This window comes from Dasypus novemcinctus, chromosome 31 (genome assembly GCF_030445035.2).
Source record: "Dasypus novemcinctus isolate mDasNov1 chromosome 31, mDasNov1.1.hap2, whole genome shotgun sequence".
Taxonomy (NCBI): domain Eukaryota; kingdom Metazoa; phylum Chordata; class Mammalia; order Cingulata; family Dasypodidae; genus Dasypus; species Dasypus novemcinctus.
The window spans coordinates 21,152,583-21,178,102 of record NC_080703.1 but is presented as its reverse complement, the minus strand read 5'-3'; the positions used below and the strand labels follow the sequence as shown (position 1 = coordinate 21,178,102).

Here is a 25,520-nt window from a genome sequence, read left to right as displayed (position 1 = left end):
CATAGTACTAACCATAGGTTCAAAAAGAAAGGGCAGAAAATCCATGTGTAGGGAACCACAAATGGGTGCAGCTCTGCACACTGGGGAGCATACTTTCCAAGGCAAGGCCCACTGGCAAGGTACCAAACTCCTGAGCTCTTATCCCTGCTCATAGTGTCTGGATGTCTCTAGAGCTGTCAGGAGCCCTGCTATTTGAGGCACTTTTTACCGTGGCATTCAACAAGATCCTACTGAGACATGTATAAGCATAACCTTTGGAATGACCTCCTGACTCTCTTTGAAATCTCTTAGCCATATTTGTTCTGGGGATGGTTTGCCCACATTATTCAGTCCATTTGTGGTAGATTGAATTATGTACCCCGACTTAAACATGTTCTTATCTTAACCTGCATTCCTATGAGTGTGAACCCATTATAAACATCTAAAAGATGTTAGTTTTAGTTAAAGTATAGCCCAAATGAATGAGGGTGAGTTAATCCATAGTTCTAGAGGTTTTATAAAGAGAAGAAAGCAGAAGCCAGACATTGGAGAAGGCCACACAGTAAGAAACCAGAAGTCAGTAGAACCAGAGGGGTGGATAAATGAGAGGACATCATCATGCGATGAGAGGCAGAGAGACAAGTCAAGGAACCCCAAGGATTATTGCAAACCCCAAGGACTATTGCAGATAGCACCAGAACGCTACAGACTCTGGGAGAAAGCAAGCCTTGGTGATATCTTGAATTTGGACTCTTTTAGCCTCAGAACTATGAGCCCATACGTTCCCATTGTTTAAACCACCCCACTGTCTGGTATTTGTCATCGCAGCCTGGCAAACCAAGACATTAATACATCTGTACAACTTTTTTCCCTTCTTTTACTTTGGTCCTTTCTCTTGCCTTAGGTTTTGTGTATGTCTCTTCACACTGCATGTAGCTATACTTTTTTGTTGTTTAATCTGTCAGTCTATGTGTATGATACAACAGCATCTCCTACCTGACTGAGAATTGGCCTCCATCCTATCCCCTTTCTGGGCATCCCTCCCTGTAGCTTTAGCTGCTATAACCTTAAATGCTCCCCACCCCAAGTGCATCTTGATTTGAGGAAAGAGCACAGAGCTAAATGTTTTCCCCAAAATTGCACACAAACGTCTGACAGTCAGCCACCTTTGCCTCCCAGTCCCACACAATCTAAAGAGCAGTTGTCATAGGTATGGATGTATTCAGGTGAACTTCTTATCATCTTGCTGTCCTTGCAAGGCAGCTGCTGCTCTCTGTAAATAAGTTCCCCTAATACATGCTTAAGGACTGACCAAATTGGCATTTAGTGCTTCTTACTTCAGAATCTCAACAGTTCCCATTATAGGGTGGTTTGGGCAGTGCTTTAATTTCTTCTTTAAGGGTGACTCCTGCTGCTGACTCAGCAAGACCCAGCACTAGGTAATTTAATGTGAGATTTTAATGTGTTTTTATTATAGTGACCGCAGCAATATTTGCAGTTCTCTTTTATTTTTCTTTTTTCATTTAATTTTTGTGTATTTCTTCTGTCTCATCCCTTTACGTTTTTGAGGTTTTCTTTCTTTGGTCACTTCTTTACTCATTTGAAAATGTTAAATTTAATTTTACAGTTTTTAATGGTCACTTTGGATATTTTAACATAGATAACTTAAAAAAAAGCTTCAATCAAATCAATATCCTTATACTCCTCCAAACAAAGTAAGAACCTTAGCCTGTTTTAACTCTAAACATTGTCCACCCTTTTTTGGCTTATGTGTTATTTTTGATCACATGTGAATTAGATATTAACAAAATATATTTTTTGTATATTTGTATCTCTGTGAATTAGACATTAAAATATTCTTTTATACTGTCAATGCTTGTTTGATATTTATCCATAGTTTTCTTTGCTTACATTTACTCTTGCATCTCAGAATCACTTTTGGGATTATTCACTTTCTTCTGAAGTCCCTTCAGTGAAGTTTTCTGGGTAGAAAACTCATCTTTGTTTATCTGACAAATCTTTATTTCGTCCTCTTTAAACAACTTCACTTTTTTTCAGCACTTTTATGGCATCACTGACATATTTCTGAGTTTTCTTTTTGCCACAGAGAAATTAGCTCTCATTTCTATTTTTAGACAATTGCCTTTATCTTTGGCTGTGCTGAGATTTTCTTTCTTTCTTTGGTTCTATATAGTTTAATTACAATATCCAGGTATGGATTTCTTTTTCTTTAATGTGACAGATTTCTCGCGAGTAGTTTTGTGATTTCAATTTCTGACTATTCTTTGCTATTCTCTTTATATATTGCTTTTCCTCTATGCTCATCATAATCTCCCTGTTAGCTATATTTGGATCTTGGATACTATCTTCAGTGTCTCTTAAATTCTCTCATGTTTTTAGTTTTTAAGTACTACAGTTTGTATTTTTCCTCAGTTCCTACATCCAATGTACTCTATGGCCTTAAGCATGTCTGAGCTATTGTTTAATCTCTCTTTTGAATTACTTTAAGAATTATATTTTCTAGAAGTATCTTTTATGTCAATATTCTTTGTCATTTTGATTATGTATCTTTTTTTCCTTAGTCAGGTTTTTGATTCTCCCTTTTATTTTTTTAAAGCACATTAAAAATATTATTTTATATTCAGCATCTAATTCTAGTAGCTTCATCATTTGTGTCTGTTTCTCTTGTTTGTCACTTCTGGTGATTTTAATCCTGGTGCCTTGTTTTGTTGTTGTTTTCCTGTATGCTTTCCTTCTTTTTTGTTGTGATCTCACTTTTGTTGCAAATTATTTTGTATAATTATTTTAGGGCTTTTCTAAAGGAAGCTTTACCAGAGAAATATGTATTTTCTTTATGAGATGACCAAGTATAACACTGCCATGACAGATGTGTTATTACTAAATTGTGTTATTTACTAAATTCCAGCTGCTCTGGCCTTTGTTTATTTTTTAAGACAATCACATGCTGTTAATTTAATTCCCAAATACATGTGAAGTTAGTTCAGTGTTCACATATTCTTAGGGAGACATTTTTCCTCTCTGTTGTAATGAAAGGCCAGGTGGTCAGGTTTCCTTAGATAGGGTGCTTTTTCTTAATTTACCTTTTTTCTGAATGGGCCCTGTCTTAATTTCTGTGTGTGTGTGTGTGTGTGTGTGTGTGTGTGTGTGTGTGAGTGTACAGGGGCCATTTATTCCAACCCCAGCTCTGCTCAAGTAATCTTTTTTTTTTTCAAGATTTATTTTTTATTTATTTCTCTCCCCTCTACCCCTACCCCAGTTGTCTGCTCTCTGTGTCCATTCGCTGTGTGTTCTTCTGTGTCCACTTGCATTCTTGTCAGCAGCACCAGGAATCTGTCGCTTTTTGTTGTGTCATCTTGCTGCATCAGCTCTCTATGTGCGTGGCGCCATTCCTGGGCAGGCTGCACTTTGCACTTTTCTCGCGTGGGGCGGCTCTCCTTACAGGGCGCACTCCTTCCATGTGGGGCTCCCCTACGTCAGGGACACCCCTGCATGGCATGGCACTCCTTATGTGCATCAGCACTGCACAGAGCCAGCTCACCACACAGGTCAGGAGGCCCTGGGTTTGAACTCTGCACTTCCCATGGTAGGTGGACGCTCTATCTGTTGAGCCAAATCCATTTCCCATCTGCTCAAGTAATTTTAACTCAAGTTTTGGAGTACTTCAGCACTCAATCTTAGATATTTTACATTTCTGTAATAAAAATTATAGGTTCATAGGAAGTTGCAAAGAAATGTACCACGGTGTCCTGTGCACACTCTTTGCTACCCCAACTTTAACATCTTGCATAACTAAAGTACAATATCAAAACCAGAAATCAACTTTGGGATCATCTACAGAGTTTGATTAAATGCCACTGTTTGTATATGCCCTCATTTATGTGGGTGTGTGGCATAAAATGCTATGTAATTTCATCATAAGTGCAGGTTCATGAAACAACCACCCACAATCAAGATTCTTACACCACCAGAAGGCTCCTGTGCTACTTAGAGTCATACCTTTCCTCTCCTCCCACATCCCTAAGCCTCGAATGATTTTGTACATTGAATTGGCAGCCTTGCATTATCTTGAATAAATCCCACTGGGTCTTGGGGTCATTCTTTTTATACATGTTGGGCTTTATTTTCTAATATTTTGTTGAGGAATTCTGTGTCTAAGTTCATGAAAGATACTGGTTTACGGTTTTCTTTTCTGTGCTGTCTTTGCCTGGTTTTGATCTAGGAGAAATAGTAGATTCATGAAATGAATCGGGATGTGTTTTCGTTTCCTAGGCTGCTAAAGCAAATACCATGCGATGGGTCAGCTTAAACAAGAGGGATTTATTAGCTTACAGTTTTGAGGCTGAAGTCCAAATTAAGGTGTTAAGGTGATGCTTTCTCTCTGAAGACCGTGGCGCTCTGGGACAGGGGGATAGTTGGGTAGGTCCTCTGGGCCTTTGCTGATGCTGAGCTTCTCTTCTGCCCAGATGGATGGTCTGGACCTGCTAGTGCCTCATTGCGGAATGGGGGTTGGCGGTCCCCTTGGTGCCCTGTTAGGCTTCTGCTTTCCCAGTTCACTGGTAAGAGGGAGCAGGCTTTTCTTACTAGTGTTTGGTTTTTGTTTGTTTGCTTGTTTTTTCTATATTTGTTGGTGGTTCTGGATTGCAGGTCTCTCTAGGCCTAGTCCAAGATATGTGGGAGAGAAAAAGGAAACTCGGAGAACTCATAGCGTTCTTTTTTCAAGTCAGATGTCCCTAGTCAGTCTGCCTCCTTCTTTCAACCCCTCAGAGTTCTTTTATGGTTGTTTCCTGAATTACTTCAAGGGTATCTAGCTTTATTTAGAGAAGAGAACAGGATAGCATGAGTCTATTCCATCTTGTTCCAGAACCAGAAGCCCCTAGGCTTTTTATAATACTCTAATACACTTACCATTGAGATTTTTGTCTTTAGATACCATCAGTGTATAGATGGTCCACAAACTGCTATCTTCCCATACTACCATCTTCCCTGAGATTTAGACATAAATGTTCACAGCCTACCGTGAACATTAACCACCTCAGCATAGATGGCAAATGAACTTCTCAAATTGAACACGTCCTACACAAAACTCTTGTTTTCCTTCTTGCAATGTGCTCCTTTTAGAGTCTTCCTGGTTTCTTTGAATGGCAACATCACTACACTATTTTAAGACTACCACACAAAATAAGAATTATCCTTGTTCTTCTCTTTCACTTCATGCTCATATCCAAGCCAGTAGGAAGACCTATCTATAAAACCTCCAAAATATATGTTCGGTCTGATCACTTCCATTTCTACTGCCATCTACTCTGCCTGGGTTAGTAAAACAACTTCCTCACTGATCTCCTGCTACCATTTTTGTCCCATAGACAGTCCTGTAGATACAGTAGCTGGAGTAATCTTTTACAAATGCAATTAACAATATATTGATTCTTTTTTAAAACTGTCAGCTAATTGCTCACTGTAATTAGACTAAAATCTAAATTCTTTACCATAGACTTCCAGACTTTACATGAATAGATTTCTGGCTACTTCTCTAAAACTTCTCAAAAAAAGTTTGTATTATTTACTAAATTCCAGCTGCTCTGGCCTTCTTTCTACCCTACAAATATTCCAAGCTAGTTTACTCTTAGGATAGTAGCTTCTTTGACTCCTGAGACACTCTTTCCCCAGAAGTTTGCATGGATAATTTATCCTTCAGATGAAGCTCATGTATCTTCTCAAAGGTTTCCTGACCACCCAGTCTCCAATAGCTTCCTCAGCATCTCCCAATCATTCTCCCACCTTTAGCATTTGGCATTATCTGAAACCATGTTATCTTTGTATATATTTGATTATGCATTTATTATTTTTCTTTCTGTCTCCTTTCTCAAAATGTAAGCTTTTTGGGCTAAAAACTTGTTGTTTTTGTTCCCTGCTATATTCTCACTACTTAAAAAGAATCTTGAACTTAGTAGAGGCAATATTTGTTGAATGAATGAATGAGTGAATGACTCACTCATTTCTTCACAGCTGGAAGCCTATTGAAGAAGGCAATTTTATTTACTTACAGTGCCTGACGTACAGCAGTTTCTCTCTATTGAATGAAGTAATCATTTTGAAATGCTGATAGTTTCTGCTTAACCAATATACTGACACTTGGCATTCGAAACCAAGCCAATCATTTGAGGGGAGAAAAAAAGAATGAACTTAAAAGAGTCTATAAAAGGCTTACTGTGGATTGGTTATGCTTTGGTCCTGTCAATTCCCCCATGCTATGTGAGTGTGCATTTCCTCTGGATGTCATTTTGAATGTATCTTTTAAATACCCTGTGCTATTGCTCCTTATCTTTCGATTCCTTCACCTTTCTTGTCTCTCCCTCTTGTTCCCTTTGCCAATTAATTCATACAGTGGGTATCAGCAATAGCTGGACCCCTGCACAGCTAGCCAGCTGTTCTGTCAAATACCACAGGCATGCTCTTCCTGGCTGGACCAATTATATTTACCGTCTCACACTAAAGCAATTTCAGTGCCGTGTTGAGTCTTTTGGGGGCCTGCAAAAGATCAAAGCTTTCTTCCAGACTTATGGGAATAAAATCCACAGGAAGGTGACAGCAAAGGGACTCATATAGTATCCAGGTGGCATATGATCCTCATACTCTTCAGGAGAAGTTTACTGGGTTGTAGGCTCACAATATCCAAAAAATAGAGACCCCAAGGAACAAGGAAAAATGAATGAGAGTTGACAGTTCAGACACACTGGCAAGAGAGCTACAAAATGTTATTTGACATTAAAAGTGATTTGAAAGTGAGTTGCTCCTTCACTGGAGACAGAATGTTCCAGTATGCTTTTTGAGCTATTAAAAGCATTTCTCTATGGAGCAGAACATATTTTTTTAGCATTGTAGAACCTTATATTCCAACCTATACCACTTTTCCTAATTTATTATAGCATTATGCTTGATTGCTGAATATTTTGTAGAATAGCACCTGACATCTTGGGGAAAATAAAATGAAAACAAAATACATTAAAACTATTAAAAATTAAAACTCCATGGGTCATCAATCAAACATAACAAAACCACAGCTCCCAACAACTTGAAAAGTGAGAAACGTGTTAATGTTTAAATTATCCCCACAAAAAGATGTTTCAGAGGTCAGCCCAAATATAAGATAGCTATGAATAAAACTAACATGATACATAAGCACTTGCGGATAAAATTATACAATGTTATTGAAAAACAGTTAAGTAGCCCTAACTAAAAGGATAAACATATTATGTTCACAGATGAAAAGAATCACACATTGATGTCAGTTCTCCCATACTTAACTCTGAAATTCAATCCAATTCCAATAGAAAAACCAGTCAAATGCCTGATAGAACTTGATAATTCAAGTCTAAAAGTTATGTGGGAAAAACAAAGGTCAAAATGCAAAATACTGAAGGAAAATGGGAAACACAATATAAAATATACTAATGAGATAGAAAGACATATTTTAAAGGGTATTGATTAAATCAGTTGTAATTTTGGCTTAGTGATAAACAAATAGAACAGAATAAAAGTCCAATAATGAGCTGTCAGCAATATAGGCACTTAATGCTTGTCAAACCTGGAATTGCAGATCAGATCAGTAGGAAGACAATGACTTATTCAATAAATAGCAATGCCTACATTAGTTACACACATGGAAAAATTAAATTGTAATACTTATTTGCAAAATATATATGGGGATTGAACCCAGGACCTGGTACATGGGAAGAAGGCATTCAACCACTGAGCTACACCCACTCCCCAGTGAGAGTTTGATTTATCGTTTGTAAATTTTAGGAGGTACAGAGAATTGAACCCGGGACCTCATACATGGGAAGTAGGCACTCAGCCACTTGAGCTACATACTCTCCCCAATATATTCTTTTTGATAAACTGCTTATGTGTGAGGCAAAACTATGAAATATTTAGAAGCAAATATGAAAATATATTTATATACTATAACAGCAATTACAGGAAGCAGGTGCAATAGCTAATGCCACCTAGAGAAAGGATGAGGATATTTATTGATTGACTGACGGAGTGATTGCAGGATCAAGGGTGATAAGGCAGGGACAGAGAGACATTGGACAGGCTGTAGATTTCACTGAGCCTGCACGTTCAGAACAGGAACCCTTCGCTATATTTACACTGTCATGGTCGAGATCACCATAAATAAAGAAACAATTTAAAATCTTTCTGAATCTAGGTTGGCTCAGGGGTAAAACATGGGACCACCACTGCAGAGAAGCAACCCCAGAGAAACCTGGCCTGAATTGGGAACAAATACAGCATCCCCTAACCGTTTGCTGCCAGCCTACCTGAAGGAATGAGGATGAGTAGAAGGCATGAAGACCCCTTCCTCATTCTCCAACTCATAATTTATTCATGTTTTCCTTTCTTATTACTGGTGTGAGTTGGAACAATGTGATGCTTAGAAGCAAAGACTCTGGAGCCAAATGGTCTGAGTTCAAATTCTTGCTGACCTGAAAATTCTAGAAAAAATTAAGCAGCTCACCTTGTGGCTGCAAGACAACCACTAAGTGCCTTATTTTGAAGTCTATGAAGTCTGGATATCAATATGCCGACTTATGAAACATGGATCTGTGTAGCAGAATGAACCCTTTTGTGGATGAGTGTGGTTAATAGTGCAAATATAAGAATGTTTTTCCATGAAACAGAGCAAAGGTATGCTAATAATAGAGTGATATTTGGGCAAAAATCTACCTAAAACAAAAACAAAAACATTACTACCTACCTCCCAGCACTATTGTGTTAAGTGGCTTCACGGGTGGAATTCTTGGGATAGGGACTGGCCCACAGCCAGTACTCTTTCCATGGTCAGCAGTCAGTCATCTCTATTTCCAATATAAAAGTGACTATCTTTTGGATTCCAAATCCATACATTTCATGTGTGTAGCCTTTTTTTTCCCCCAACTTCCCATGTGACAGTTATAATCTAACGCCAGGGTTCTTAATCTTCTTTGTTCCATAGACCCCTTTGCCAGGCAGGTGAAAACCACAGACCCCTTACTAAGTACATACTATACTGTGTATTATTTAATAAATACATCACACCTGCACCAACTCACCCCCACAAGAATAATGTTTTTTTGAATTTCAATTCAAGCTCACAGATCCCTTATTAAGAACCCTCTATCTAATGTGTTAGTGGAAAACCAAGAAATGGGAACTTCTCTGGTAAACCGAAAATTATTAATTGGGAAAATTAAGATTTTTGCATTGAGTTTATATTTTTCTTCAATGTTATATTGGCAGATTTAAGCAGGTTATTTTAGGAAAAAGGGGCCAAATTATAATAAAGTTATTGTTTAGCAGGTACCAAGTATTTTTGTTTGTTTGCTCTTTTCCTGAAAAGGCTATTTTTTTTTTTTTCAAATTTTAGCTCTGATCGAGTATCTGCACTTTGAAATGCATATCAGATGATTTTCAAAATTTTTTTCAGGAGGCAAGTTGTTCTTACGTGAATAAAATCTCTGGCTTCATCTGGATTTACTGGTGTCACTTTCCCTCCAAATAATAAAGTTTACCTCTCTCTAGTTCTTTGACCATCACTTGGTTTTAGAGGATATACCCAAAGGGACCCCTAGATAAAAAGATGTATTAAGTTTTCCCACAAATATATTTCACAAAGCCAAAAGGAAAACAAAAATCAAAGTACATTTATTTTCACTGCTTACTGCCCCAGTTGCATTTTAAGTTACACACTTATTTTTTGGAGGGTGTTTAAAATGCAAGTTTTTGTCCTAAATCATTAATGTTTGTCATATATTCCTTAGTGTCTTTGGGGACATTGGTGACAACATTAGGTATTAGTAACAACTTTTGAAACAATGATTAAACAGCTCACATAGCTAGCTTCTAGTGATTCTTTTACTGGCACTCACTAAGGTCCATTGCTGCATATATTATCATAGAATTATGACCAGAGTCCATTTAATATCTAACGACTTCATTGTGTGCAAACACCAGAAAATTTTACGAAATTCTTTGTATGCATTAGGAATTCTTCAAAACATAATGTGGAGCTACATTCATATTCTCTGGTGGATAAGGCAGACTCATTCATTCCCTTTGTGTTCCAGACTTACTAGAATAACTTCGTATCCTGCAGAGGCTGAAAAAAATAAGCTACGTATGCCTTGGTATCCAGGAGTCTTATACAATTTAGTGCCCATCAGTTAGATAGGCTTGCACTGACTAGAATTTGGAAATGAATTTTAAAAGGAGGCAGCATCTTATTAAGGCTGCTGATTATGGCGTGAACAGCCTGGCCGGAAGTGACGTTTTGCGGCAGCTTCATAGATAAGGGGATGTGTTTCTCAAACCAACACTTCTGCTGATACTTTTCTGTTCCACAGATTTTTAGCCCTGTTCCTATAGATGGGCACATCGGTGGTGTGCTTCCTGGCTAAGGCAGAGGAAGCGGTTTCCTTGATGAGTCAGTGTGCTCTGTTGGTCTAGGAATCATCCCAGAGGTCCAGCCTAGAGATTGCTCCAGGCTCTTCCAATAATATTGTAAACTTTAATTCCCTGCATTAAAGCCCTTATCTGCTTAAGCTCTCAAGAGTGTCTCTGTTATATACAACTGGGCTCTGGCTGATGTAGTACTTGGTACCAGAATGTTGCAGACAAGAGACCCTTCAGAATGGCATCCATGGGGTCCATGGTGCTTATTGAGGGCACACATGGGGGTCGGGGGGGCTGGGTGGCAATAGGCTCTTGGAGAACACAGATGGATGGAAGCTTCACGGGGAGTTGATTCAGGTGACCGCTGCTGTTCTGGAAAGTTGTATCTTGTCTTAAGCAGATCACCATGGCCCTCGTACTATTGTATGTAACTGTGCTCAAGAGCTTTCTTCTGTCTTCTCTATGCCAGTAAGGAGAAAATAATAGAAGTAGTATCCCCTGGAGGAATATCAATCTGCCTTTACCATAGTGCCTCAGGAACACATCAACTCCCCAGTTCTCAACCATAATTTTGTCTAACAGGACCTTGACTATCTCACCGTCCCCCAGGGCATCTTGTTGGTCTCTTGAGTTTATGACATCATTCTTTTCTGACAAGGTGAAGGATGAAGTAGAATCTACTCTAGACGCTCAGTAAACACATGCAGTCTTGAGGGTCCAAGGCGAGCCCAGTGAAGATTCAGGTGTCTGTCATCTCAGTACGGATCCTGGGCTACACTAGAATTCATTGTGTTGGGATATCCCCTCCACCCCTTGCATTCCTTACCAACAGAGATGCAATGCTTTGAGGGCCTTTTGGACTTTGGATCCTGGTTTAAATAAATCTGTTGTAAAGAAATTTGGGGGACAACTGGTGATATTTGAACACTGACTGGATATTGGATGAAATGAGAAAATAACAGCTAATTTTGTTAGGTATGACAAAGGGGTTATGATATAATTTCATATCATAAAAAGCCATCATGTATATAATTTACATGAAAATACTTCAGCAAAAATTAGAGGAAGCAAACACGGCGATTTTTAAAACAACCTTTAAATCTAGATGGTGCGTATAAGCATGTTTATTATAATTAGCTTACTCCGTGGTATGTCTGAAATTTTTCAGAAAATGAAACTCAAACATGATATTGTCATTGTGAGTCAAACTATAAAGTTCAAAATTCTCAAGATAATTTGAAAGAGAGAGAAATTGAAGTCTTCCTCAATTTCCGATTCTGGCCATTTTTAGCTAGAGTGCCTCTTGATTGCTTGCGATTCTACCTGGATTCCAGAAAGGAATGGAGGCTCCTTCAGTAGCTGCAGCCAGGATTCTCTGACCAGAATGAGTGCATTTCCTGGACAACTGCAGATATTGCAATAGTTCAACCCAGTATTACAGGAGTCTTCCATTTGAAGAGTCCAAAGAAATACCACAACACAAAGTTTATCACAGGTGCCAGGCCCCTATATTCAAAATTCAGAAAGTGAGCCAAGTCTCAGCCTATAAAGCAATTTATCATATGCAAATGTGCTTTCACATTTTAGCTCTGGGTGCTTGTCAAAAGTCATAATAGATAATAAATGATGGGTGAAGGAAAGAGACTAGAGAGAGGAAACGTTTTTGGGTTCACTTGTGTATTAAAGATTTATTGAAAAAAATCTTTCTTTATTCAGTAAAAACTTATTTATCACCTATTAATGTACCATTCCTCTTAAGAGATTAATTTTGGCCCTATGGAATTGACATATGGGAGAAGGTGGGGCATTCACCTAGACCATCATTTCCCTTCTTTAAAAGTATCACCTGGGATTTGCTGGCTTCTTGCAATGTCAGAAAATGGGAATTTTCATAACCCCAGGTACCGAGCCACTCTTGAAATGCTGCTCTTTCTCCTTGCACCTTATCCAATTGTTTCTATTCCCCTCCTCCTCAGCCCCCTGTGCTGCTGGCACCCAGTGCTGGCACTGAGCACCGTCTGCTGTGTCTCCAAAACCTCTCTCAAGCTGGTCTTTTCATTCCTGTATCCAGTGACAACTGTCGTTGCCTCTCACTGTGGAACTGCTGAGACCTGTGAAAAACTGTTTCTTAAGGAACATTTTTGCCAAGTGCTCACAGTCATTCCAATTGTAGAATTACCTCCTCCACCCTCCCGAACTGAAGTTCATGCGATCTTGAATCTGGTGCCGCTAGGAGCCTAGTAAAGACTCATCCCTCTGCTCTTAATATACATTGTTTATCCTCATCATTTGAAAGCCCCCATCACAAATCAGTTTTGCTTTCTGTCATATCCAGTTTCTGTGTTAGTGGAATGTCCTCCAGATATATAAATTTTCTTTCAAGAAGAATAATTGTCTATTTTTTCAAAAATTATTTTAAACGTATTTTTATTGTCTTTTTAAAAAAAAGATACATAGATCACACAAAATGTTACATTAAAAAAATATAAGAGGCTCCCAAATACCCCACTCCCCACCCCAGCCCACTCCTCCCACATCAACGACCTTCATCAGTGCGGCACATTACAATAATGCCTGCTTGGTGGCTTTGTTCCTTCTGTTGTCAGTGCTTCTCTAACCAAAGGATCCCCAGATCCCCTGAGGATCTTGCTGAAGTGCAGATTCTGACCCAGTAGGTGTGGGGCGTCGCCTGGGATTGTACCTCTCTCTGAGCTCCCTGCTGCCCTCTGGACCCAAGTTGGTTAACAAGAACCTCATACACGTAAACCAGCGCTAGCTGCTGGGTTCCCAGGACTCCTTTCCTTTCCACTGACCTCTGAGTTTGGGCTCTACTTTTTCAATTTTTACTTTTTTATAAACATCTTCCTCTAGCTCTTAGCTTGAGTCCTTGCAGTGACAATAATAAAGTGATTGGGAGTCTACCAAATTCATTCCTTATATAGCAATTCTGGGCCATCTTCATCTTCCTGAGTTAGGAAGCTTTCATAATGAGAATATGGGGGTAAAAAGTCTGAAGACTCCCACTTGCTAGAGCTAAAGGTTGAAAACCAGAAGCCCTGCCCAGACCAAAGCCTCGATCTCTGTTAACGTCATCTCTGAATTTAACTCCTTGTCTATTGTTATCACTATCCATTTTTGAGTAACAAACCACCTCAAAATCCAGGGGCTTGAAACAATCATTGTATTATTTCTCAAGAGTCTCTGGGTTACTGGGTCTCAGCTGGATGTTTTTTCTACTGATCTTACTTGGTGTCTCTTAGGAGGTTGTAGGCAGACAGATGGTGGATAGATCCAAAGTGTTCAATATGGCTCCACGCACAGCCGCGCACCTTGGCAGGGGATCTGGGAGCCTGGGCCTTCCTTTCTGCATCGTCTCAAGGCCCACCCATGTGATCTCTTCGTGATGTCTCTCCAATGGAATAGCCAGGCTTCTTGATAGGGCAGCTCAAGGCTCCCAAAGCAAAAGCACAAACGCAGAAGCTGTCAGATTTTCTGAAATTTAACCTCAGCCTGGCACTGCATCACTTTTGCCACATTTTCCTGGGTAGAGCAAGCCACCAGCCTAGCCAGATTCAGATTCAGGGACCACCTAAAATGGTATCAGGAGATGTGGTTCAATGGGGGCTTGTTGCCTACTATCTATTTTCAAATTCCGGGATTAGCATATTGGATGTTGGGACTTTAGAGAGTTAATAAAAATCTCTGTTTTCCACACTTGAATTTGAAGCCCGCTGAAAGATGAAATCAAGAGCCAGTCATATATTGATTAAAATAGTCTATATATGTAAATCAGATCCAGTGGTCTTTAAACTGACTCCTGGTCTCCTATGGTCTGCTGATTCTTTAAGTACTTCTGAGTACCTCACTGGGGCATATGGGAGCTTCTAGATCCCTTGAGGCCATACAGAGGCAATGGGGAGCTCAGGCTCAGCATTTCCTACTAATGACTCAGCACCATGATGGCCATTCCCCTGCCATATGAGCCTGTTGAGAATCCTGCTGATCATCCACTCCACTCCACAATATCTGGATTTTCTTTTGTACCCTTCCCCAACTCCCCACACCCTGGTTTCATCTCAAAGTAGCCCCAGGGACAATTAGCAACCTGCACCTCTTACTTGAAGACTATCTAATTCATGCTTTCTGATGGAGCTTTCCCCTTGTCACATCTATTGTCTATTCAGATATTCACGAAAGAGTTAAAGTATCATTCTGAGTTCTGTCAGGAAGCAGTCACAATGAGTAAAAGGAGAATAAGCGAATTATTTGAGAAACTGGCCAATAGGAAGAAGCTAGGCAAACAAACAGAGGTCTGTAGAAGGGAGTCAGAGGATTGGAGAGAAGTGTCCTGCAACACCTCCTGAAGCTCTGAAATGGTGAGCAAGTCAGATCGTGTAGAAAAATCCCAGGAGCCAGGCAAGCCCAGTGACTATGGTAAAAGGGAAGTTCATGGAAAGATGGACTAGAAGTCTCTGTGTAGCTCTCTCCTCTACAGGTCCACAGCTAAGTGCCTGACTATAGGCCTGGGACCACTGCTGGGCAGCAAGTCTAGCCATTGAACTAGACATGAAGTCAAAGAGAGAAGAACTGGGTCTCACCAAGCACCTTTGTGTCTGTCTGTGGCTGCTACTTCACTTCCACATTCCAAATCTCAGAAATGTCCCTCATTTGGCCAATACTAACCTGACCCATCCTTAGAAGGGGATTCTGGGAAACAACATTTCCAGCTTAACCAAATTGATATAACATGACCCTACACAATTAAGAGATCCTAAAAAATTTCTGAAAAGCTTTGACCATTCGAGAATCCTGCTTTGGATTAAAAATTCATTTTAGTGGTCAAAAACTAAACATTAATTCTTTCTCTTGGCATTCCTGCTATATAGCAATGCATTTTCAGGGAAAAGTGAAAGACATACTTTAATGTAATTGAAAAAAAAGTCATCCTGATTCCAATGATAATTAGTGCTTTATTCAAGTGTTGATGAAGAGTCAGTGAATTGAATATTTAGGGGTTTAGAATAAGTACATAGGAGATTTATCTGCAAAGAATGGGTGCTCTATAAACGTATTGGACTAATGAATGAGATAACTCCCTGGGATCCCTTCAAGATACAGGAGAAGGGAGAGGGAAAAATAGGTGGAATATGGGGGCATTTCCAGGACATTGGAATTGTCCTGCATGAGGTTGCAATGGTGGATACAGGCCATTATATGTTTTGTCATAACTTAACAAAATTGTGTGAGGCAGAGTGTAAACTATAATCCACGGTTAGTGACAATGCTACAATATGTGTTCATCAATTGTAACAAATGTAGCATACTAATGAGGGATGTTGTTAATGGGGGAAAGTGTGGGAGGGGGAGGGAGTGGGGCATATAGGAATCCCCTACATTTTATATGTAACATTTATGTAATCCAAAGTATCTTTTTTAAAAATTGTTTTTTTATGTATTTTTAAAAAGACACAGGAGGAAAAATAATATATCTAAAGTTTTAGAATGAATCAAAATAAAATTATAATGCTGTGTTGGGTATCTCTAAACAGAGTACACTCAAGTCCCCAAATCTGAAAGGTGTTAGAATTTTGGAAGGCAGGTGTGCCTATCTCTGTGGGTGTGTCTTAAGGACTGGAAACCCAGCCCAAGGACTTACATAGATCTTAAGAGAGAAACATGGGAAGCGGATTTGGCTCAATGGATACAGCATCCACCTACCACAGGGGAGGTCCAAGGTTCAAACCCAGGGCCTCCTGACCTGTGTGGTGAAGCTGGCCCATGCGCAGCGCTGATGCACACAAGGATTGCTGTGGCATACAGGGATGTCCCCCATGTAGGGGAGCCCCACACACAAGGAGTGTACCCCATCAGGAAAGCCACCCCACACAAGAAAAGTACAGCCTGCCTATGAGTGGGGTGCCACACACGGAGAGCTGTCGCAGCAAGATGCTGCAACAAAAATAGACACAGATTCCAGGTGCCACTGACAAGAATACAAACAGACACAGAAGAACACACAGCAAATGGACACAGAAAGCAGACAACTGGGGGGGGGGGGGGTGAGGGAGAAGGGGAGAGGAATAAATAAAAAATCTTAAAAAAAAAAAAGAGAGAGAGAAACAGGTTTTATTTCCTAGCAAAGCCAGCACTCTTGACTTCCTACTACAGTCTGCATTTATTCCCAAACAGCCTGTGAGAATGTGAGGTGCTCAAGTATTCAACAAAAACTGGTTGTCAGAATCAGGGGAAGGTAATTCTCCCTTCTTAGGCAGAGGTTCTTTTGGTGATTTTCAGCTGTTAATAGTTTTCCCTGGACATATGACTTTCCTTCAGTCAATGGCTGATGGTAAGCATCATTGTATACACTGCACTGGAATCCAATAGATTTGTCTTCACTCAGTTTCCAATTAAATGCTGCATTTTCCTTCTATATTCTACAAATTTGATTGATGGCTTGGTTTTCAAGAAATAAGGTAAATTAAACCCAGCTGACTATCTGACATGCTTGTAGCTCTAAGACAGCTGAAGAACAGGTGGTCTAAAATCCAGAGGCCTTTCAATTAATTTAGTGGACTCACTTGGATCTAATTCTGAGAAAACCTATTTAGTGGCCATCAAGCTGTCAAAGCAATGGGATTAAAGTAAAGCAATTATATGCCAAGCAGAAGACTTTATTTCAAGAGAAGGAACAGCAACACCAACAGGTGTTAAATTGGATAGACTGAAGTTTGTGTCTGTGTCAATATATATTTTTTCTCTCTGCAGCTTTTCTGAAAAATTCTATAGAGATGGCATTTTTCATTTATTGACCAGAAATAAGGCACTGTATAATCTCTGCCTGCTGGCTACAGAGTCTACACTCCTCTTGACTTTGAAGAGGTGAAAATGTTTTCTACCCTAAAGATCAGGCTTCTGTTTTGTGTAACCCAAGCACATTATTTTTGAAATGCAATTTACCATATTCCCCATGTATTACAGCCTTAATACATATTAAAAACACCTAAAGACACAAGGGAGACCAGGAGACATTTGTAACATGTAAAACAAGTGACTAACTTCTAGAATGTAAAAGAAACCCATGCACAGCAGGAAAATGAAAACAAGACACCCAATAGCACAATGGGTAAAGGATATGAAATAAGCAGTTTTCAAATGGCTGACGAGTGTGAGGAGATTCAGTTAGCAGTAATTAGAGAAATGGAAATTAAAACAAAACTGAAATTTTATTGATCTGGTTATTGGTTACACAAGTATGTTCTGTTTCTAAAAATTATTGAGCTGTGCACTTAAGTATACTTTTCAGTAAGCATACTATATTTCAATAAGAAGTAAAAAGGGGAGATGAATATTTAAAAAGAGAATATCAAACCTTAAAGATTGGCAAAAATTAGGCAACTGAAATGCTATCAGGGTTGTTAAGGGAATGTGACATCTCCTGCACTCCTAGTGGGACTATAAAATGGTACCAACATTCTGGAAAATAATCTGGCAGTATTTAGTGGAACTGGGGATGAACAAACTATGTCCCAACAATTCTGCTCAAGGGAAAATACCAAGAAACTCTCACCCAGGAGGTCCCCAAGGGAACAAGCATAAAATAATCAGCAAAAAAAAAATCCTTTATAAATGGGACCTCCTCAAAATTAAACACTTGTGCACCTCAAAGGACTTTGTCAAAAGGGTGAAGAGGCAGCCACATCAGTGGGAGAAGATATTTGACAATCACATATCTGATAAGGGTTGAATATCCATTATATAAAAAGAGATCATACAATTCAATAATAAAAAGACAAACTACCCTATTTAAAAAATGGACAAGAGACTTGAAAAGGTATTTGTACAAAGAAGAAACACAAATGGTGAAGAAACACATGAAAAAATGTCCAATATCATTAGCAGCTAGGGAAACGCAAATCAAAACTACAGTAAGTGCTGACTCCCTCGACCAAAGTTTGCCTTTGGAGTCTTCATTTAACGCAGGTGGCCAGCGAATTCTGTGTTTCAACTTTATGAATCTTCCACCCCCTCACCCAACGCTTTGGGAGGGACTTGTGTGTCCCAGATGCCTGTGGCTGAGGGCAAGAGTGTCCAGCAGACTGTGGAGCACCTTATCCGGAAGTTGGAGATGCTTGGAACAGAGGAACAAGGAACATTTTGTGTGGACTGTGAGACCTGCTATACAGCTGGTTCCACCCTTGGCAGCCAAGGTCAGGCCAGGAAGCTGATGTATGTGATGCACTCAGGGTACTCTTTGAGCTGCTTTGCCCTCTTTGAGAATGGACATTGCCTTATTGCTGATACCAACTTTGATGTGCTTATGGTGAAGCTCAAGGGTTTTGTCCAGAGTGCCAAGGCCAGCAAGATGGAGACCCGGGGTACCCGTCACCAGTGCTGTGACTTCCTAGTGAAGGTGGGCACAGTCACAATGGGACCCAGCACCCGGGGCATCTCTGTGGAGGTGGAGTATGGCCCGTGTGTGGTACCCAGTGGCTGCTGGAGCCTGCTACTTGAGTTCCTACAGAGTTTTTTGGGTACCCACACACCAGGGCCTCCTGCAGTGTTTGGGAATAGACATGATGCAATATATGGCCCAGCAGATACCATGATCCAGTACATGGAATTGTTCAACAAGATCCGCAACCAGCAGCAGGTGCTGGTGGCTGGGATTCTTTAGTGACTGTCATCAGGGAGACTTCACAGGAGGAGCAGGTGCTGCATCCTCATGTCCCTGGACCCCAGAAACTCAGGGCAGATATGGAGGCTTCTCTTCCCCATTTCTTAGCAAAGACTTTTGTTCTGGGGCTCTGCATGCCCTTCCCCTGACCCTCACACATAGACCCCAAACAGCTGTCTTCCACCAGGCCTTCCTGGACTTGGTCTGCCCTTGAGAACAGTAATGACGAAGAGCAGAGAAGTTTGGACCTTTCCTGCTGTAGGGGAAAAGGTAGGACAGGGGAGTCCCTGCCTCGTATTGATGGGAAGAACAGTTTATATTGCCAGCTGCTGAGGATTTGGCTTAGCTCCACAAGTGGACAGGCTGCATTTTGTGTTTCGGTTGTGCTCTAATAAAGGCCTCTTTCCTTAACTCAAAAAAAAAAAAAAATAGACTAGTCTCTATTAAAAAGTAGGAAAACTATAAGTGTTTGAGAAGATGTGGAGTGATGGGACTATAGAATGATACAGCCACTGTGGAGGACTGTTCGGCACTTCCTAAGGAAGTTGAATATAGACTCGCCATGGGACCCAGCAATAGCAGAACTAGGTATATACCCAGAAGAACTGAGAGCAGAAATGCAAACAGACATCTGCACACCAATGTTACTATTGGCATTATTCACAGTTGCTAAAAGTTGGAAACAACCCAGGTGTCCATCAACTGATGAATGGATAAACAAATTGTGGTGTATATACAAAATGGAATATTATGCAGTGGCAAGATGAAATGACGTCATGAAGCATTTGGCAACATGGATGAACTTAGAGGACATTACGTTGAGTGAAGCAAGCCACACACAAAAGGATAAACACTGTATGATTGCGATATTATGAACTAAATATATTGTGTAAACTCATGGAGTTAATAATTAGAATATAGGCCACCAAAAATTAGAAGTACGGTAGAGAATGGAAAGCTGAGGTTTAATCTGTGCAGACTTGATAAAAAAAGGTTGTTCGTAAATCTTTGGAAATGAATAGAAATGGTGAAAGTATATTATGGATTTTGTAACTAACAGAGCTATTATATGGGAATGACAGTGGTTGAAAGGGAAAGTCTAAGGTCAATGTATATTACTAGAAGGAAAGCTAAACATGTAACATAGGACCATATAAGATAATAAAAGCTCATGTAAAACACAAATATGGGTGATTTTGCATATATGTAAGACTGCTTTTACAAAATATAAATGCAAATATACTGGAGAGAAGGGAAAATAATTGCAGCTATCTATGGCAGGGGAAGCATAGAGATTGAGAGGTGATGAGTTTGGCTTGGTTTTTATTTATTTTTGTTATAGGAATAATGGAAGTACTCTAAGAATGATTGAAGTAATAAATGCACAAATATGTGATTATACCAAATACCACCGATTGTACACTTTGGACGGATTTATGCTTAATTAATATGTATCAATAAAATTGCTTTGTTAAAAAAAATAAATCCTTTGAATCTGATAGAAAAAGTAAATGAGATACTACAAGCAAAGTGCTTGACTTACAAAATGCTAGCTAATGGGGAAACAAACAAAATCAGAAGATGGGAGGGGAGGGAAGGGAAAAGAAGAGAAGGGGAGGGGAGGGAAGGGAGAAAATATTGGCAGAAGAGGAAGCATGTGGAAAGAAGGTAATGGAGCATGAAACAATTCAGGTTTTCTAAAATGTCTCTGGGGCCTCGGAAAACCTCAGGGAGTGATTCTGGACAGTACTGATGATGAGGCTTTAAAAACTAGCAGGGAAGGCAAGGACTCGTGAAGTCATGGGACATGCAAACAAAGTATTTTCAGCTGACCCATGAGTGGAAGAAGGATAATGGCCTTGAAACTGAAGAGATTGGAAAGAACAGTCATGCAGGCAAAGGTCAATTTATTTGCGAGCTAACAATGCTGAAGCTTCAGGGTCCCTTACTTGCCCAAGCCCCGTCACAGGAAGTGCATCTAATTTTGTGTTCTTGGTAGCAATAGCTTCCCCCGATTTTATGAGCCTTAAGAAAGAGACCAAGAGTGCCCCTATCCCTGTCCCCCTCCAGAGACAGGACTTTCTGTTTTTTCCTTTTCTTTTACTTTTTGTCTTGCTTGTGTTGAGACAAAGGCATTGGGTGCGATCTGTCCAGTGGTGTTTCCATAGAACTTTGCCTGGAGAGACCATGGAGAGGAGGTCTGAGGGCGCAGCAAATACTCCCACAGATTCACCTTATCGTACAAAGTAAATGCTGTTAGGGATTGCCAGAGAACAAATTCTTAGCAGCAGCAGCCAAGGCATCCAAGGAGAGGAAATAGCCGTCTTCTTGTCCCACACAGAGCACAGCCTTGCCGACATGTGCAGTTTATTGAATTAATTACTCAGTTCTCCTCTCTTCTGTGTGAAATAAAAGCTAAGAAATACAAAGCCTTTGAAGAAGACACCAATGAGTCACTAGCCAGATTCACACTTAATATCCTGAGGATTGATTGCTTTTCTACCAGGGGTTGCACGAGGAGACCCCGGAAAACTGCCTAATTGCCACATTCCAGCAGAGATTTTCAGCATTCCAGAGACCTGGAAACCCTGATGGCCCCCCTGCGGAGTCTTATAATTGCAGTCAGTTAGCTAAATAAACGTGCAATCTGTAACCGCTGGTATAAATTACCTATTTCACAGCCTGTTCCAGAGCATGAAAGAAATCAGGGAAGAGACAAAGAGGTTTTTGTTGTGTTTCGCTTTGTTTTGTAATTTCATCCACTGAGGGCAGACTGATGAAACGGCTTAGGCAGCTCATTAATTAAGTGAGCTGACCCCTGAAGGGTAATGCTGAGCAGCTGGGAGTGTCCAGACAATCAAGGCAAGTAGGTGGAGATGCGACTGGCTGCACTGTAGCTGGACTTGACCGCGGACTTTACTGATTGCCAGGTGCGCTGCCTTGGATCAGCAACACGGAGCTTGCTAGATTTGCAGATTCTCAGGTCCCACCCTAGCCTAGCTTAATCAGAATCTGCATTTAAAGAAATTTCCACCCCAAAAGAGTCATAGGAACATTGAAGTTTGAGAAGTGTGGATTTAGAGGAATGATAATGAGATGATCAAAGCTTGCCCAGGCTGAGATCTGAGCTCACCACATGCAGTATTCTCATTTACATGGGCTCTGGAATCAGACCAAAAGCATCCAAACACCACATCAGCCCTTACCAGTTGCGTGCCCTTGGGTAAGTTGCTCAAACTCTTTAGCTTCAGTTCTATTAACTGCAAAGTGGGATAATATTCGTTTCTTCAGAGAATCGTGGCATGCATGCCAAGTTCAGATCACAAGACTGCAATAAGCCCTCTAAGTTTTAATAGTCTTTTAATATTTTTAATGATACGATGGTATAGATACCAGTTTCTGCGGTTCCAGAAAATACTCCTTTCTAATGCCAGCAAGCCTCTAAATAGGCCAATGCAAACATTTGCTAATTGCGACCTTCCTGGTCACTGAAAATCACCATGACATCAGCTTCTGTATTTCTTGGCATTAGTGACCCTTCCAAGTTTCCCTAGACCCTCTGCTTGCCTTCACCTGGATCAGTTCTCTGCAGGGACTCATGGAATTCCCCAAAGATGTTGCCCATGTTGAATCCAAAACAATCTTATTTCCTCTCCAGTCCACGTTCTATTAAGCGATTGGTTGATTGTTTTGCTTACTAAACCCTAAATAAACAACTGCCTCTCTGCAACCCTCTGTTTTCACCCATTTCAGAACATGATGCAGGCCTGTCTTGTAGTTTTAATAACACCATCCCCTGAATGCACACTTAATCCACTCACATCAAAAGATCAATGAGCAGTACAGAGGGCACTGGATATTTAGTATTGAGAGCTGCAGGAATAATTGCAGTAGATTGAACCACAGGCAGGGATAAGGAGTGAATGTGGGATCAGAGAGTGGAAGCAGCTGTGATGATTTTGTAATGCTTTTTGAAACCAGAGTTCAGCATGGGGACAGGGTGTTAGGGGAATTTTTTCTTGAATGGGAGGGAGTTGATTTGAACTTTCTCTCCTGCTGCCCCTAACAGCACTGAGTCTCTCCGCAGCAACCCTTGCTAAATTTCTATTGTTTCCATCCCTAAAACAATGCTTTTCACAGAATGTTAAAGCCTTTGTTTTGCAGATGAAGAATGTGAGGTCCAGGCAAGGAAGAAAAGTTCATGCAAAAGGACTTTTCTCCTCCCCTTACAAACAGGGCAATCAATCAGTGTTCACATTTTTATAGATTTACATTCTTGACAATGCTTTACTCAATTAACATTTCATCTTTAATCTTTGCCATAATGAGGTAGATAGTACCTTCACCTGACAGGCCAGGGTTGGGAGGTTGAGAGAGATACTCAAAGCCATAGAGCAAGTGACAGAAGACTTTCATTCTCTAATTTCCTGCTTTTGATATCACACCCTCAATTCTATCAGAGTAAAACAATTTTTTAAAAATGCATTTTCTCTAGGCCATTGAAGGGTAGGAAGGAGATGAGGGAAGCAGTAACCTAAATAAAATGTTTTAAATACACATCCAATAATTTTGACTCTCTTTTTTTTGGTGTAAAGTTCTATGTGTAACACAAGTATAAATTAGATTTGTGTCACCACCACGACCACCACATTCAGGATACAGAACAATTAATTTCCTTTTAATACAGAATTGATTACTCAACATCAGTTTTGGGTCTGAAGATAAGGAAGCACTAAGGGTGGTAGAAACTTATTTTCTAGGGCCCCTGAGATGACTCTTCTTCCTCCCTTTTTACTTCATAAAGCAAGTCATGAATCAGCTGTGAGGTTCTAATAATCTGTAAGGCAGAGGTTCTTAACAAGGGGTCCTTGAGCTTGAATTGAAATTCAAAAAACATTATTCTTATGAAGACATGTTGGTGCAGGGGTGATAGTTGAGGCCAGTTAGTACAGAGAAATGAGGAGAAGAGGATCCACAGCATGGCTGACAGGCAACTTGAGACCCTGCCAAGACCTTGACCTTGACCTTGAGGTCCCAGTTAGAACTCTTTCTGGGGTCAAGGGTTGGCCCGGGAAATTCCAAACAGGCCTCACCATTGGTGGGGTAGCCAATAACAGTTGGGGCCCGTCCTCTTAGCATTAATGGGGGGGGCAAAAATTAAAAGGCAACCACACAAGCTGAATCGCACTCCCCCGGCCTAGAGGAGACCTCACCAAATCTCAGTGTGTATTTCTGTCCTTCTCTCCCCTTTCTCAGCAAGCTCTGTTCTTTTCCCCCTTTCCCCAATAAATTCTTTTTACTGCCCTAACTAAACCGGCGCGTTCTTAAACTCTTTTATGTGACTTAGCCAAGAACCTGGAGGAATCCAACGCTTCCCCAGCTTCGTTTGGCGAGCCATTGCCGAGAGACAGAAAGGCCAGCAGTGGTGCTCAGGGACCCCCGCCGGGGGCAGGTGCGTTTTAATTACGGCCTGTCTGTGCCTTCATTTGGTTCTGTCATTTTAAAGGGGCACATGTCATAAACTCGGTCTGCCCAGACTTCTGGCTCCCTCTTCAGAGGTGGTAGGGGAGAGCCCCCATGCCGTGCAGATCCAAGGAAGTTCTGGGTGGCCGGAAAACCATTCCTGAAACCTGGCTGGGCATGTGGCCTGAGTCAAACCGGAGCCTCCTGAGAGCTCGACAGGCCCTCTCGGTGAGCTCGGAATGGCTGTCACGCATTCTAGTAAACTCTTTTTAATTAGAAATGCCTTTGCTCTTCCAACTAGGGCTGCCCTCATATTGGGTCTGTGAGATACTTTAGAATGCCTTAGAACCTGGAAATGCACTTGGGAGCCAAGCAAGAGTCCCACCCTCAGCAGTGCCCCCTGAGGCTTTGCTCCTCCATCCCGGGAGGTCCTGAGACTGTCTCCAGGGCCCCTGAGGCTATTTGATGACAAGTCACAGGACAATTAGCCTCCAGTTTTTTTAGTGGGCTTTTAATGTCAGGTTTAATTGCTGAACTCGGTCCCTGGGAGTCACCTGAGGAGAGGCGCCCTCATAGCCATCTGCAAAGTAGGCGAAAGAAAGATCCCCAGCCAGCCCCCTTCCTAGGGGCAGCCCGGCTTGGGGCTTTGGTCTGGGAGGTGGACCCTGATGCCCCAAAACCTCTAAAGCTCTGGGGGTGGGGGTGGGGGAGATATAAGTCTCCCAATCCCCAGAACATGGGGACAGGGAGCAGCGCTCCCCAATTTCCAGAAGGCTGGCTTGGCAAGCAATCTATTCAGTCAGGTCTAGTGGCAGGATACTATCCAGATTAATGAATGCTTTTCATCCTCCCCCAGGATAATGGGCAGCCCTTGCAGCATTCCAGCAGACCCCCTTTTGGGCTGCCTTCTCAGAAACTGGAACAACCTGACTGCTGATGGTTGAAAATG

General features: G+C 40.9%; 1 pseudogene; it reads left to right on the top strand.

Annotated features, from left to right (window-relative positions):
• The first annotated feature begins 18,479 nt into the window (after nucleotides 1-18,479).
• On the top strand, nucleotides 18,480-19,108 carry LOC101438097 (mediator of RNA polymerase II transcription subunit 20 pseudogene; annotated as a pseudogene).
• The last annotated feature ends 6,412 nt before the right edge of the window (nucleotides 19,109-25,520 follow it).